At 37.1% G+C, this 15442-nt stretch overlaps 1 pseudogene across 1 annotated transcript; it reads left to right on the top strand.

Annotated features, from left to right (window-relative positions):
• The first annotated feature begins 13658 nt into the window (after positions 1–13658).
• Positions 13659–14559, top strand: LOC307053711 (developmental pluripotency-associated protein 4-like; annotated as a pseudogene). Its single transcript has one exon. The product of its transcript is annotated as a developmental pluripotency-associated protein 4-like (transcript).
• The last annotated feature ends 883 nt before the right edge of the window (positions 14560–15442 follow it).

Here is a 15442-nt window from a genome sequence, read left to right on the forward strand (position 1 = left end):
TGCGAACACACTGTTCCCTTAGAACTGGCGGGTATTAGGCATGTGGGCTGTTTAAACTCTTTGAGCTATTTGAACTGTTTGAGCTGTTTAGACTATTTTAAAATTATGCTTTTACTCTAGAGAAAAACCTCTGAGAATAGATTCTGATTCTTTAAATATTTTCATGGAGTGCCCCCTCCCCCAGGGACCACAGCTAATTTTATGTTTAAAAACAGTGATCCTTCTTTATGAACATTTATATCTAAAAGGTCCATTTGATCAAAGGCAATTTAGAATGCTAATGGCCATGATGGAGAACTTTTGAAACCCTCAAACTTAATTTTCTTAAAACTGACTTGGACACCCTTAGCTCTAAAGATTCCCAAAACTGAATGGAACACCTATTTTGATTGGTATTTTGAGGCTTCCAACATTATCAAGAGATTAAAATTGCCTCTCTGCAAAATAAGATTTTAATATTAACTGAGGCAAACAAAGAGTTAAAGCAAGATAAAATGTCTTCTGAAGGCTCATGTCCTTCTTTCCTGGCTTCTTTGTCCAGGCTCCAATACTAGCACCATCTTCTCTCTCTTCCTCAGCTCCATTTTTGTCCTTTCTCTCTATGCCACCTGAACCTCCTCTATGACCTCAGTTCCTCCATATTAATTCTCTCCCCAAACCTCCCATTTTTCCTGAAATTCTCCCCATCCCCTTTTCCTGTGAACCTATTAGAACCTGTTTCTTTAAAATTAAGCCTTCTGAGGATCCAGAAGCTGAGCCCTTAATTTCTCATACTCCTTGGACTAAAGCTGAATTGTAAGCCATAGTCAAAGAATTTCCCAAACTAACTGAAGATCCTCAAAGATTTGCTGAAGAACTTAATAGCTATTTGAACTTGCCAATCTGGTTTCTCTGACTTATATCAGCTAGTTCAAATGCTTGTCAGTAAAGTCCAAGCCCAGCATTGGATGAAAACAGCTAATTGGGAAAATCCTGAAAGATCTCTAGAATTACAACTGGGAGTCCAGCCTACTAATTTATTATATGATCAGGCTGAGACAATCCCTAAGTGACTTCATTAGGCAATTCCTATGGCTTTTTCAAAGCCCGTTGGTTGGAACAAAATTCAGTCTTGCACACAAAAATCTGAACCTATTCATGACTATTAATATAGACTTAAGATTATTTTAAAGGAAAATTCGATCTTCCTTCAGATGTTGATTCCACCTGGGTATGTTTTAACCCAATGTTTATCAATGGGCTGAATTGGGAAATGTTGTTTTAGTAAAAAGGACCGTGATGGGATGAGAAACTATGTCCACTCCAGATTTAGTTAATATGACAAATCAGCTTTCTCTAAGTCTAGATGAGTCACCTAAAGGGAAGACAACTAAAATTCTTTATTTTAAACTCAACTGAAATTCTTAATCTTCAACTCCAGCAAATGAATGTCCATAAAAGAAACCAAAAGCCACCAAGTTTCTACTATTATTGCAAAGAGTCAGGACATTAGAACAGAGATTGTTACAAATTTAACTGCTTTAGATGCCTCCAAACTTCTAACCACCCTTTCCAATATCTTCTCAATTCTCAGTGACAGGGCTCTGAGGAACTACAAGGGCTCTTCCAAATCCTCCCTTTTAATTGGCTTGGAGAAACATTTCTCCAAGATTGGGGAAGAATCTCTTCCAGTTCTAATTAACAGTGAAGCCACACTCTTTGGTGCTTTACCCCACTAACATAAAACAAGCCCTGCCTCAGGGTACTAAGACAGTGCAAATAGTGGGGATCTCTAATGAACGTCAAAATATCCCTGTCTCTGAACAGATTCCCTTTTGTTTAGGCCTTTAAGATATACTCACCCTTTTCTCCTTGGTTCCTTGGCCCCTATACATTTACTAGACCAAGACTTAGTAGAGAAAAATAATGCCAGAATTTCTTTCACACAAAAGGGAGAAACATTCTAGAAGTTTTACAGCAGTCACCAAAGCAGCCGATCAGGTGAATTAAATGACCCTTCGATATCTTTTACTTGCTCAATCTCTTATGTTATTAGATCCGATTCTGGAAACACTAACCATTTACCCCAGTTGAATCAACTACTACTTTCCTTATGGGAAAAAATCTTCAACTGAGAGAGGCAAAATTTGCAGTGCACCTCCTATCAAGATTCAAATAGATCCCTCAAAACCTCTTCCCATACTTAATTAATATCCTAAAAGTAAAAAAGCCCTTCAAGGCATAAAACCCATAATAGAAGAATATAAGTCTCAAAGGCTCAAGTCCTCATTATCCCTTGTACTAGTACATGTAATACTCTTACTTTACAGGTGAGGAAACCTAAGCGCTGAGGTTGAAGGTTTGTCCAGGATCTCTGAACAATAAACAACGTTATCCCTTGACACCCTGTTGTTCCTAACCCTCATAAGATACTAATATTCACTCCCACTGGAAGCAAATTCTTTACTGTAATTGATTTATGCAGTGCATTCTTTAGTATTCCTGTTGATGAAGCTAGCCGATAACTTTTTTTCCTCACTTGGGGAGAAAAACAGTTCACTTAGACAGTAATGCCTCAGGGTTTTATTGAGAAGCCTTCTTATTTCTCATAAATCCTGAAGGCTGATCTGGATGATATAAAGTTCCCTAGAGGTTCTACTTTGTTGAGATATGTGGATGATTTGCTTCTTTCAGCTCCTTTTCAAGCCTCCTCCCTGGAAGACAGAATCCACTAGCTAAAGCTTTTAGCCTTAAAGGGACAAAAGGTCACCAAAGAAAAATTGTAGTTTTTCCAAACCCAGGTTTGATATGTAGTATATGTGATATCAGAATACAAATTAAGTGTCAACTGTGAGTTTTTCTAGGGCTAGTTGTTTACTGCTGAAATTGGATTCCAAAGTTCTGTCTTATGGCCAAACCTCTGTATGCTATACAAAAGAACAACAACCTTGAACTAATTTTATGGGAATTACCAGATGCATAGCCTTTAAGTCCTTAAAGGAGAGTTTGAGGAATCCTTGGACACCTCAATTATCAGATTCCCTTTTTCCTTTTTGTATATGAAAAGGAAGGGAAAGCCCTTGGTGTATTCACACAAAACAGGTGGACTATCATCAACCCATGGTATATTATAACCAGCAACTGGACCCTGTGGTGCAGGAATAACCCCTTGCTTTAGAGCCATAATGGCCACTGACCTTTTGGGAAAGGCCACCAAGAAAATCACTGTGGCATCTCCTTTAACCATTTGGTACTTCATGCAGTAGAAGCCCTCCTGAATTCCTATCAACTCAACATTTTTCAGTCAGCTACCTCACTTCCTATGATGTTCTTTTCTTAATTGCTCTTCACATAATTCTTTTATGTTGTAATAACTTTAACCCTGCTACTCTCCCCTCCCCCTCCCTACCATCGATTGATTTCTCATGGTTAACTGATGGTTCTTATTTAAAAAGTGACAATGGCAAATATGGTGCTGGGTATGCTATCACAACTCCTTTTAATGTTGTTTAGGCAACACATTTACCTATGTCTACTTTGGCTCAACAGGCTGAATTACACACTCTCACATGGGCTTGTACTTTAGCCAAGGGCAAAACTGCCGATATTTATACTAATAGCAGATATGCATTCAGAGTATCTCATGATTTTGGAATGTTGTAGAAACAATGTGGCCTCCTTACTTCTAGTGGAAATAAAATTTTAAATGGCCTCATATCAGGAATTGTGTTATACAATACTTTTACCTGTTGCTTTGGCTATTATTAAGGTTCCAGGACATTCTAAACGTGACTCTCTGGAAGCTAAGGAAAATCACCTTGATGACACCTCCACAAGGAATGTTGCACTTAAAGAAATCAACAGCAGCCAAAACTCTGTCATGGTCCAAAGTGATATTTCCCCAAATCATAACTTAGAAAAGCTAGTTTAAAAAACTCAATTATTGGCCTCAGAAAAGGAAAATCAAGATTGGAAATTCAACAACTGTTGGCTTGATAAAAGGTAAAAGCTCTGGTTTGGACAAAATAACAGCCCAGTTTTACAGGAAACTCATATTACCACTAGTCACCACTGTACATGCATGGAGCCATTGGTCTTCTGACAAAATGATCACCTTCATGAATCAATATTGGTGGGAAGCATTTACAAGGCTGCAAAAAGTGCATACCTCACTTGTCTCACTTGTCCAAAGTACAACCCAGGAAGCCTTCTCACACTGCTCTTGGACATTTTGAACTGCCTAATGGACAATTTGAGGTCTAGCAAATGGAGTTCATGCAACTTCCTCCATCTCACAGATATAAATATGTTTTAGCCATGATCTGCATGTTTTCACGCTGGACTGAAGCTTTCCCTTGCAGACAGGTTACTGTGTCCTCTGTGGCTAAAGTCCTTTTGGAAAAGATTATCCCTACCTGGGGAACTCCTCTTGAACTTCACAGTGACCATGGAACCCATTTTACTGGTCAGGTGCTTCAACAAGTCTGTGTTGTTTGTCCGGTTTTACAACACTTTCACTGTTTGTGTGAGGTAACCACTCTCAATTCTCTGGTTTAGTTGAATGCACAAATGACATTAACAAGACTCTACTGGCAAAAACTGTAGAGGCACTCCACACACTTAGCTAAAGGCTTTGCTGTTGGTTCCTCTAAATCTTAGATCCACCCCTTTTGGAAGTCATAAACTCTTACCCTTTGAGATAGTCACAGGACACCCAATGCACTTGGCTCCTGCCTCTTTTGATGCACAACTGACAAAAGGAGAGATATTTCAATATTTCAAGGGCCTAATTGATTCTATTAAAAAATAACCATGTTTTGTTAGAGCAATCTTTTCACAGTACACTCTCAGGAGATGCATACCTTAAGTATCACATCTTGCAATCTGGAGATTTTGCCTATTGGAAAAGACACCTCCACAAGTACTATCTTCAACCTGGCTAAAAATGCCCCAATCAAGCACTGCTAACCAACCCTTGTGCCACCAAATTCAGGGAATAGACTCTTGGATTCAAGATTCTACTCTTAGATTCTTAGGTGACACACCTAAGAACACACTAAACCCTGATTGGACCTGCACATCATCTGGTGATCTGAAAGTAAAGATTTCTCAGAATCAAAGCAGGTGATACCTGATAAGACAGCTTTCCCAAGATATCTTGACCAGGGCTGTTGGAGTTTGTCTGCCTTTGATGATGACATAATGCTTCAGATGATTTCCAGTGACTATGATCTTGATAAATTATGGACTTTAGAGAAAAGATGCCTGAGAGTTCTACTCCCCTACTCCTCCATTTTACTCAAATGTGACCACAATATGTTTCAAATCTGTGCACTTTCCCTCCAATGTGACACTATATCTAGGAAAGGCTGTTTCTGACATTGAGGGACAAAAAAACCCTAAAACCAGAAAACCTAACTCTTGATCAGCAATGCTATCAGAAAAAAAACTTGATTAAAATGGGGAAATGTAAAACATTGATGAACAGAAACCTCAAGTAGATAGAGTCAGGAGACCACAATGGGGAGCTCTCATGTCCTACAGTAGTAGAACCCAGTAGAAAGAAGAAAGATTCCCTCTTCTTACCTGGCAACAGCCCAGCCAATAAGAGACGATCGCAACTCAGTCAATGAAAGCCCGTGAACTCTTTGTTTACTATAGCCCTCCCAACTTCCTTTTCCCCCTCTTTAAAGAGTTCTCCATTTATTTTTGTGGGGGACTTGTATGTGGTTCACCATGTTTGCAGACCCTGAATTGTAATTATGTGTTGATCTGGAATAAACCCATTTTTGCTGAAGAAATAACCGGCAGTTTATTTGTTTTAGGTCAACAGACCAAAGAGCAAAAGGGAAGGCAATAAATTATTATGTCTCTAAGAGCTTCTGATTATCTGTAGTTGCATCATGTTTGCTCATAATCTATTGGCCAAAGCAAGCTAAACTCCAAGTCAATGCATTGGTGATATAAACTCCTCCCATAGGAGGCATTATCAATGAACAATTGGTGAGCAAGTATAATCTTTTTACAGAAAAGAAGTTAAGGATTATGAAAAATGTTATCTATCAAAGACTTCTGTCTTGATCACAGAGATTTACTTCTCTCATTTCTGCATGCAAAATATTCTATTTATTTTCCCAAGAAAGATCCCCTAAAATTTCATCCCATCATGTGCTCAGCTGTGAAATCTAGGACTCATAATAGCTTTTACATCAGATCCACATATAGCTCGTTTTGGTCCAGAGACCTGTAACTAAAAAGATAAGTTTCCCCCACACACACACTAATGCATACCTCATGATAAAAAAGGGAAGAAAGAAAACTGCTTAGAGGTCACTGGGCAAATATCATTAAACTTCTTACCTTGAAGCTTGGTAATGTGCCCTTGATTGGGCCCAGGTCATGTTTCCTATAACTGACTTCACAGTTTATTATTCTCCATGATTCTTTAGTCTCCCTCAGAGGGTTCCTTTCTTTTTCAGTTTCCTCCGTGTCCAAATCTAAAGAATGCAATGAAAAACATGACCTCCTTGGAAATCGAGCAGTTTTTCAGCCTACTTTATTTCTGCAGATGTTTTGAAAAACAATGTTGTTTCACATCAGAAACAGTCACAATCTCTTTTAATTCAAGTTTGATTTCAGTCAACTGCTTGCACTATTATCCGCATCTACAGTACTTTTCGTATACTATATCTCTCTATACCAAAAACTTCTTTGTAAGAACACTTTTAATGCCTTCTTCTGGAGCCATAATGTCCAGCTAAAAAGATGTATTAAGGTCCATATTAAACTATAGAGATATCTTAACAAAGGGAATCATGGCTATAACATTGATTTGGTTTATGCCTTGAGATTGAGTCTGATTCTTAGAATAATGTCTCTGTTTGTTCTTTAACCTACTGGACATGAGTAGGAGTTGCAAATCTTAGCTTTACAAGATTGAGAATTTCTGGGTTCTTTTTTTCTTTACATCCCTGCCTACAAATGGACCAATTCTTTTCTAAGCACATGTAGTAATACTTGTCTTGTAGTACTTGCCTAACACAGCTAGTAAACAAAAACCATAGTAAAATTATGTATCACAAAACCCATTCCCCTAAATCCACAAATTTATTCAGTACATTGTTTGCCTAAGTTCTCTATACCTTAAGTGTACCAAATCTTTACCTCCACTGATATTTATTGACATTTTTTCCACACTCCAAAAACTTTCCATCACTGACCTGCTACACATTTCTAATGATATAGTTTGGGGTATTTTGTTAGGGCAGCATTTATTTCTGGTACCACTTTTTGCATAACAGTCAGCTTTGCTATGTAATAAACAGCACCAAAACTTCAGTGATTTACAGTAATAAACTTTCTTATTCACAGACTCTGGCTGCTGTGGCTTTTTTTTGTCTCTGCTCCATATGAGTTTTCATTTCAGGAAATAGGCTGTGGGAGCAGCCTTTGTCTAGAAGAACATCATCTTCTTGAGATTTGAGCAGTTTTTTCAGCCTACTTTATGTGTGTAGATATCTTGAAAACCAGTGATTGTTTCACATCACAAATAGTTGCAATATATCCCTGCTTATAGCAGAGAAAAAGAGTGAGAGGTACCACAGAATTTTTAAGCAGAAGTTCGTGTCTTAATATATAGGTTAGAGTGCCTTATTTTTATTTTTATTTTTTTTGGTAGACAGTGTTCTTCAGCTACAGAGAATTAGAGAAATCAACAAAAACCTAAATAAATAGAGAAATATTACACATTCATGGATTTGAAGCATCAATATTAATAAAATGTAAAATCTCTTCAAAGTTATCTATAGCCAATGAAACCTCAATATAAAGTCTAGAAAACTTGTTTATAGAAATTGAAAAGTTGATTTTAAAAACAGAAATGCGAATGACCTAGACTAGTGAAAGCAATGTGAAAGAAAAGCAAACTTGTATGACCTACACTACCAGACTTTGAAACTTGCAATAATCCTATAATAATCAAAACAATGGAGTATTGACCTAAGGACAGATATATGGATCAATGGAACAAACTAGAGTATCCAGAAATAGACCCAAACATGCAGATGCATTGATTTTCAAAAAAGATGCCAAGCCAAGAGAATGAGCACCCCTCTTGTGGAGCCTCTTTATCCTCAAAATCATTCTTCAAAATGACCTAATATTCAGGTAAATCTTGAGCAGGAAAAACACCATTAGCTGGCTTTTACCAACCTAAATGCTGACCTCAGGGTCAGAAAATGAAGTTTTTCTCTTGTTCTGCTAATGTGTGACCTCAACCAATTAATTCACCTCTCTGAACTTCAGAATGTGACAAGACCATCAGACAAGAATGTCATGTCATGAATAGCATGCCAAAAACAGCAGAAGAAATATTAAAATGCCAATCAACCCATTTGCTCTATATCATGCTGACTGTAATAAAAATCAGTAACATACATTCTGTCTACTATGTGAAAAGTTCCACGCTAAGTCTGATATTAAGCTACCCTATATCATGATAATTTCTGTGAATCTTAAAACATCACTGAAGGTTTCCTGTATTAAATATTAGGAACACGTCCAAAGGGAACTGCTTCTAATTACTTTTCTTTGAAAATTTCCCTCCTCCTTAAACTTCCTCATTAACTTAGCTATTTGCTTCCCTGGTTATAAAAGCAGCTGAAGCAAAAGGGCCACATTTACGGTATGGTGATGAGTTTTACAGAATCAATTTTTAATTTTAAAATGCCTAATTTGGAAAGCAAGAGAAGTATGCAGTTAAAACAAATTACAACTAATAGTGATTATATCGAGGAAAAAAATTATCTTGGTATCTCCATTGTCTTACACCTCTTACAAAACAAATTGCAGGTACCTTCATATTTAATTGTTATCTATAGATTTTTCTGCTGTTAATATTCTCCTGTAACAGGGAAGTTGGCAAAGATCAGTAATGTGACATGAATCTTGAGATAAAGGTACAGTTTATTCTAATTTTGTTTCCAGACTTTTGAGGCATTTCATTAAAAGTAATTTCTAAGTGATAGTCACAAACACATGTAATCACATATCCATACACACGTATCCACTAACCACAAATACACTCCATAGGGTATGGTGAGAGATTGTGACTGTCATTTTTGTTTAGTGTTTTCAACTCTATATTTTAATCCAATACATAATTTCCCTCTTAGTTGCCTCCCATAAGATATCAACTGTAAATCCCTGATTAAAAGCAGTGAAAGGAAAGTGAAAAGAGGTAATTTCTTTCATTAATTCTTTGGAAGAATAAAAAATCAATCCAATAAAAAATAAGGATACATCAGTCTGATCAGAGCCCCCTTAGGGATGAATTTCCTCTCTGATAAAGAAAAGCCCCTGCTTGATTGGCTTGGCCCATTCATCCTGCCTTTAATGCAAATGTGGAAGCTTACTTCTTGAAGCTGATGCGGCCATCAGACAATAAGCTTAAAGAAAAAAAAATCAACATGTTCAGCATGGCAGAACAGAAATTAGTAGAAGTCTAGATACTCGATATCATCAAAAACAATCCAACTTGGAACCAAGTCCTTGAAAATATATCGTTATATGTGGTTATTAGATAGTTTCTTTGCTTAAGCTATGATTTCTCAGGTATTCTGACACCCTGCAGCCAGACCTCTTATACAAAGCAATATCAACCATTACATGAGTTAATGGCATGTAGCAAGGGTTATATGAATTTTTCTTTGATGTTGTTTTTATTATCTGAGCTCAGAACACTTACATCCGTATGGCTATTCAACCTCCTCACTTGGCTGTCTAAACACTTCAAACTTAACATATGAAAGCCCAAAGATTTTCTACCTCCAAACTCACTTCTTCCTAAGTCTCCCCCACCATTAGCACTGTTGCTCAGGCCAAAAACCTGAGACATTTTTTATTACACTTTCTCTCAATCCTTACTTTCAACAAATAAATATATTTGCTAGCATTACTCAAAAATATCATCCAAATCTGATTATTCTTTATTTTCCCAACTTCTGTCATCCTAGTCCAAGCTCTAGCCTACCCTTATCCTGCCAGTATTGTTCCTGTTTTCACTTTTAGGCGGCATGCTCCACACAGGAGCTAGAATGATCTACTTTAAATATAAGATAGATCATGTTGCTTCCCTATTTAGACATCAATGGCATTTCACCACTCTTAGAATATAATTCAAACATTTACTTGGTCTGTGGATTTCATAGACAACTTCTTTGACTTTCTCTCTTTCTACTTTTTCTTTCATTTGACTTCAGTAACACTAGACTAGACTTATTGGTATTCCTTGAAGACAACAATTCTTCCCTGACTCAGGAACTTTCCATTTGCTGTTTCTTCACCCTGGAGTGCCCTTTGCCCACACCTTGGTATGGCTTGTTGCCTCCCTTCATTCAGGGATTTGCCCAAATATCATCTCAACAGATGGTGTCCCTCAATGACCCTATTTAAAATAGCATGGTAGAAGCAGAAAATAGTAGATTTGGATTAAAGTACCACAGAATCTTGAGACTTGATTAGTATTATTGAGAAAAGTCTCTGAAGACTTTTGCATCTCACTTTTCTTATCAGTAAAATGGGTAAAAATAATGCCTGATCATAAAGTATGGCAAAATTCTAAGTACACATCTGCATGAAAATGGCTCATTAACCACAGTAAAGATGTAAGATTCTATTTTATAAGTAATTGCAACTAATTGGGGGTAATATTTCACTGACAATAGTAATGTGGCAAAACCGTATATACACCTATATTGATATGACACTTTGGATTTTACAACTACACAAATGGTTATACGGAGATCCTCAAAATGATCTTATGACAATAAAAATATTTGACTATTAAAATCATTTATGTATGAGAAAACTGAGCCACTATACAGTGAACTAACTTGCATTCACAGCCTAGAAGTATTAGATTTTATACTTATTCCAACATTTTTACAACTAAAGGTTTAATACCTTTTGTGTAACACCATACAACAGGTCTAAATGCCAAAGAGGAAGATATAAACCTAAATATTCTATTAAGATCCATGATGACAAATTATGAATTGTTGAGTAATGTCTAATGTGTTGATACAAATACTGAACCATTCCTACTTACACAAGGAAAGATATTTTTTTTCATTGCTAAAATTATCAAAGCAAAGAAATTGGAAATGGTTTGGAGAGAGTTTATAGTATTCTTCTGAGTTCCTGAGTTTGTCACCACAAATGAGAGGCTTTCACAGACCATAAAATTAATTTCCTCCATTGCCACTCACCAAGCTGCACAAGACAACCTACACATCTTTGTTAATTGGATGAAGTAAATTTGCTATATTTTCCTTTCTTCCTCACTAGCAACACAAGCTGTGTGACGTTTTCCAAAGGGAAAACCCTCCTTGACTAGATTTACTGCTGACAAGCTGTCAAAGCAGTGTAGGGCCAAGGTTCCAGGGAGTGAATATAAGTGAACATTGCCACCCTAAGCACAATATGCAATCGGGAAAATTCTCCAAGTTACTTGTGGTATATCTTTCAGAGAATTTTTTATACATTAGTATTGTAGGTATGAGAAATACTGTAGGGATATTCAAACCTTATTCTACAATTGTCCAGGAAGCATCATGCTTTAAGTCCAATGATTCTAGAATATGCTTTTCAGGATCATGGATTCAAACTTTAGCACGTTATTATCAGAAAAATCTGCACACCACACCAAATTTTCAGTTTAAAAAGTGACTTTCTTCCTTGTTTGAATTTATATTGTGCAAGATTCTGTACTAGATACCAAGGAAGACACAGAGATAATTGTTGCTTTTCTAACCTATGGTGGTTATGGTCTAATAGGAGTGATGAGACATTGATGTAGATAACCTTATCTACATAAGGTTGCATTTACATATCTAGAATGAAAAGTAATAATTTCTATAAAAGCAGAAGAGTGTATCAAGTTTAGGAAATTTAGAATAATTATGACTCATCATAGATTTGGGGTTGTAGAGCTGGAAGGTAATTAAAGATTATTTAGTCTAGTCTCCTCATTTTTGATATGAGGAAATTAGAACCCTGGGTGGAAAAGTAATTTCTCCTAACTCATACAGCTAATTAGTAACAGAGCCAGAAGGAAAATAAGTTTTCCAACTTCTCTGTCTTTTGATACTTATAGGAACAGATGTTCACAATGGTTAAGAATAACAACCTTGGGGCTCAGTAGGGCTGAACACCTGGATGTTTTTAAAATCAGGCAACTTTCACCACTTAGAATCTTGGCCAGCCTCTCATGCTGCATCCAACTCTAACTGTTCCAGTGGGAGCTCTTCGGGGAAACAGACCAAAGCATCAAGAAAAGAAATAAAAACCAATTCTAGCCTTCAACAATCCAAAAAAAAAACACCTAACTTGTAAATTGTGTTGTAGCTCAGGATTCTGCCTCTTCTTAACTCTATCTATGACCTTTAATACTAGTGCTTCGAACCTCTGTCATTGTGACACATAAATCTCAATACCCTGACCAGTCTTCTTTCTAGTACCCAGGTTCATACTGCCTACTGGACAGTTACACGTAGATATTTAATTTGTACTTGAAACATAAAATATGTAAAACTGATTGCATTATTTCCCTTGCCTTACATGTTTCTCTAGTTTTATTCCTTCTCCCAGTGTAATTAGAAATGCAAAATTCTAAAAGAACTTGTAAAATGTGTTTCTTTATTAATAATTTCATGTCTATCCTTATATCCTCCTCTGTGAAAGCTTCCCTGGTTCTTCTTTCCTCTAAGCTCTACCACTTCCTAAATATGACAAGTTTATTACAGTCTCTGGGGGTTACCATCTTCAATTATAAAATAGGGATTGTAATTTCATTTACCCTCATAAGGTCGTTATGGTAAGATCATGGTGGTTACTGGATAACTTCTTCTGCTTAGTTATTTTTATCTTACTTTCTACATTTTCTATAAAGGGCATGCATTTAACTTTAAAAATAACAAAAAAAAACCCCTCAAAATTAAAGCAAAAAATACATCAAGAGCATTTTTTCATGTCATTTTATGATTATTTTGACCCAAAAGTAAAATATGCCCATTGTTTTAAGTTCAAAGCGTAATCACTGAATATATAATAAAAAGTAAGTCCCTCCATCCCTGACAGAAAAATTGTGTTCAACAAAATTAATTTCCTCTTTTCCTGGGCACACAGCCAAATCACTACACTGGCAGTTAGGTATGGCCTTGTGATAAGTTCCTAGCCAATAAGTAAGTGTATTGTGTCACCTCCAGGTCTTCCCATAAAAACCTCCCACAAGCCATTCTCTGTGATCTTTGCTTTTCTTTCAGCTGAATTTTAATATCCAAGAAAACTTTGGAAGCCACAGGGAAAAGAGACTACAAACACGATCACCTTGAGTTCCTGAATGACTAGATGAAGTAAGAGATGGCGACCTCCATCATTACAGTTAGTGCAGAATCTCCATGAATTTATAAGTGAAAAAAAATTCACTTCTGTTGCATTTGAGTCATTATACAATCTGCAGTCTATATGTTACAACAGTAAGCCAATTTTAAATACATTTGGCTTCCCGAATGAACTGCTTATGGTAATTAGAATAGACTACGTTTTTTTCTGTGATAAAGAGAACCCGAAATCAAGAAGTAAGGAGAGTCTCCGTTTTATCAACCTTGAAATTTCTGAGCATGGAGAGTTCAGACAACAAGGAGTACAACTCCACAAAGAAGGCAGAGGAAGAATATATGAGTTGCAAATTCCAACTTACATCAGTAGATCCCGAAGAGGGACAGGGGGCTTCTAGCAAACCAGATATGCTAGAAAACTCAGCAAAGGGGACCAAAAGAAAAAGATCTATAAAAAATAACAGAACTTGCTGTCCACGAAAAATGCCACAATGTTGTGACAGTGTGAAACCTCAGAAGAAGACAATGCCGATTCTTCCTTTACCTTCTATACTGCCACCTGTCAACCTGATTCACAGGGACGTTGTGTGTGCTTGGTGCCAGCAGTTAAAAATAAGCACCAAAGGCCTGAAACTAGATGGATCTAAAGGACTCTGTGAACATGCCTACCCTCATCAAAAAAACATTCCTGCCACAGCCGAGGAGGCCAGGATCCTATCTCCATCGAGAAGAAAATCAAAGTTGAACAAGGGGGAACTACCTCTGGAATATTCTGATAAACAGATGTCTTTTGAAGGGGCTGCTCCTCCTGAAGAGGGAGCATCTGCCCTTGAAGGAGCTCCCACTCTTCAGGGAGTTGTATCAACTTCTGCCCCTGACTCGGAAGCTGTGTCTGCCTCTTAGAGCAGAATGACAGCTAGGGCCGTGAAGATGGAGTCAGTGCAATCCCAAGAGACCTGTGGGGTCTGGTGATGCATGGTTCATAGGAGAGTTCTCCCTGCTAACACAGAGTTCATTTACAATTTCATACTGGACAGGCTTGGGTGCCTGATAAACGAAGGAGGGTGTCTGCACTCTTCTTGTTATCTGCCAACAATATTCCACACCTCCACACCTGGAGGACAATATGCTGTGCCCTGAGTGTGTACACAGGAATAAAGTATTAACGAAAAACCTGCAGTGAGATCACAATACCAGTAAAAAGGGTACAGCTATGATTATAATTAATGATAGAGAAGTGACTACAAATCAACTCCACAGTGCCATTGGACAGCTGAACTCCGCTCCGCACTCTCCATGCTTCCCGCTTACAGGGTGCACAGCCTGCTTACAGGGTTGCGTGAAAAAAGCCTGTGAGCTGACAAAAGTGCAAGTGGCTATCTCTCCAAAGATTCCCAGCCCTAAGGGATCAGAAGAGAAAGGAGATGGGGACATTTTAAAAATGCCAGTTCACTGAATGGAATTAATGTACTTGAAAGTGCCTCAAGTAAATTTCTACATTGGGCAAGATGGGGCTTATAGGCAAAAGCTCAAATTTGGTTATGTACCCCTTAACCAAGCATTCAAACTTATCATCACCAGGAATGGTAAGAGCAGCAATGTGTTTCCTGATGTCATACAATATATCACTGATAATATTCTTACCCCAAAGAATCTTTTCACAAGGAGGCAATCAGTCCTATTTATGCCTCTTGTCTCAGCATAATTAAGTGAGCTTACCTTGTTTTGGATGGCAGTTACTTAGATGCACCCATATGTAAATATTCACAGAGCTATGCACTTAAGATGTCTGTATTTTACTTATATGTAAATTACATATAAATTTTTTAAGTGTCCTACATTGAATGATGAATTACAGTGCCTCTAGTAAAAAGGCAACTAGAAAATTTTGAAATTAATGCTTTTACTTTAAAATTAAAAAAAAAAAGAAAACCCAAATCCATAATAGTTTAACACAGTAAGCACTTATTTTTTGTTCCTACAAACTTCTTGCCAGTCCTGGTTACCCTCAGGCAGATATTTTATATGTGTCAGCCACCCAAATTGTTTTTATCTTGTGGCTCACG

Source organism: Hyperoodon ampullatus, assembly GCF_949752795.1.
Source record: "Hyperoodon ampullatus genome assembly, chromosome: 5".
Taxonomy (NCBI): domain Eukaryota; kingdom Metazoa; phylum Chordata; class Mammalia; order Artiodactyla; family Ziphiidae; genus Hyperoodon; species Hyperoodon ampullatus.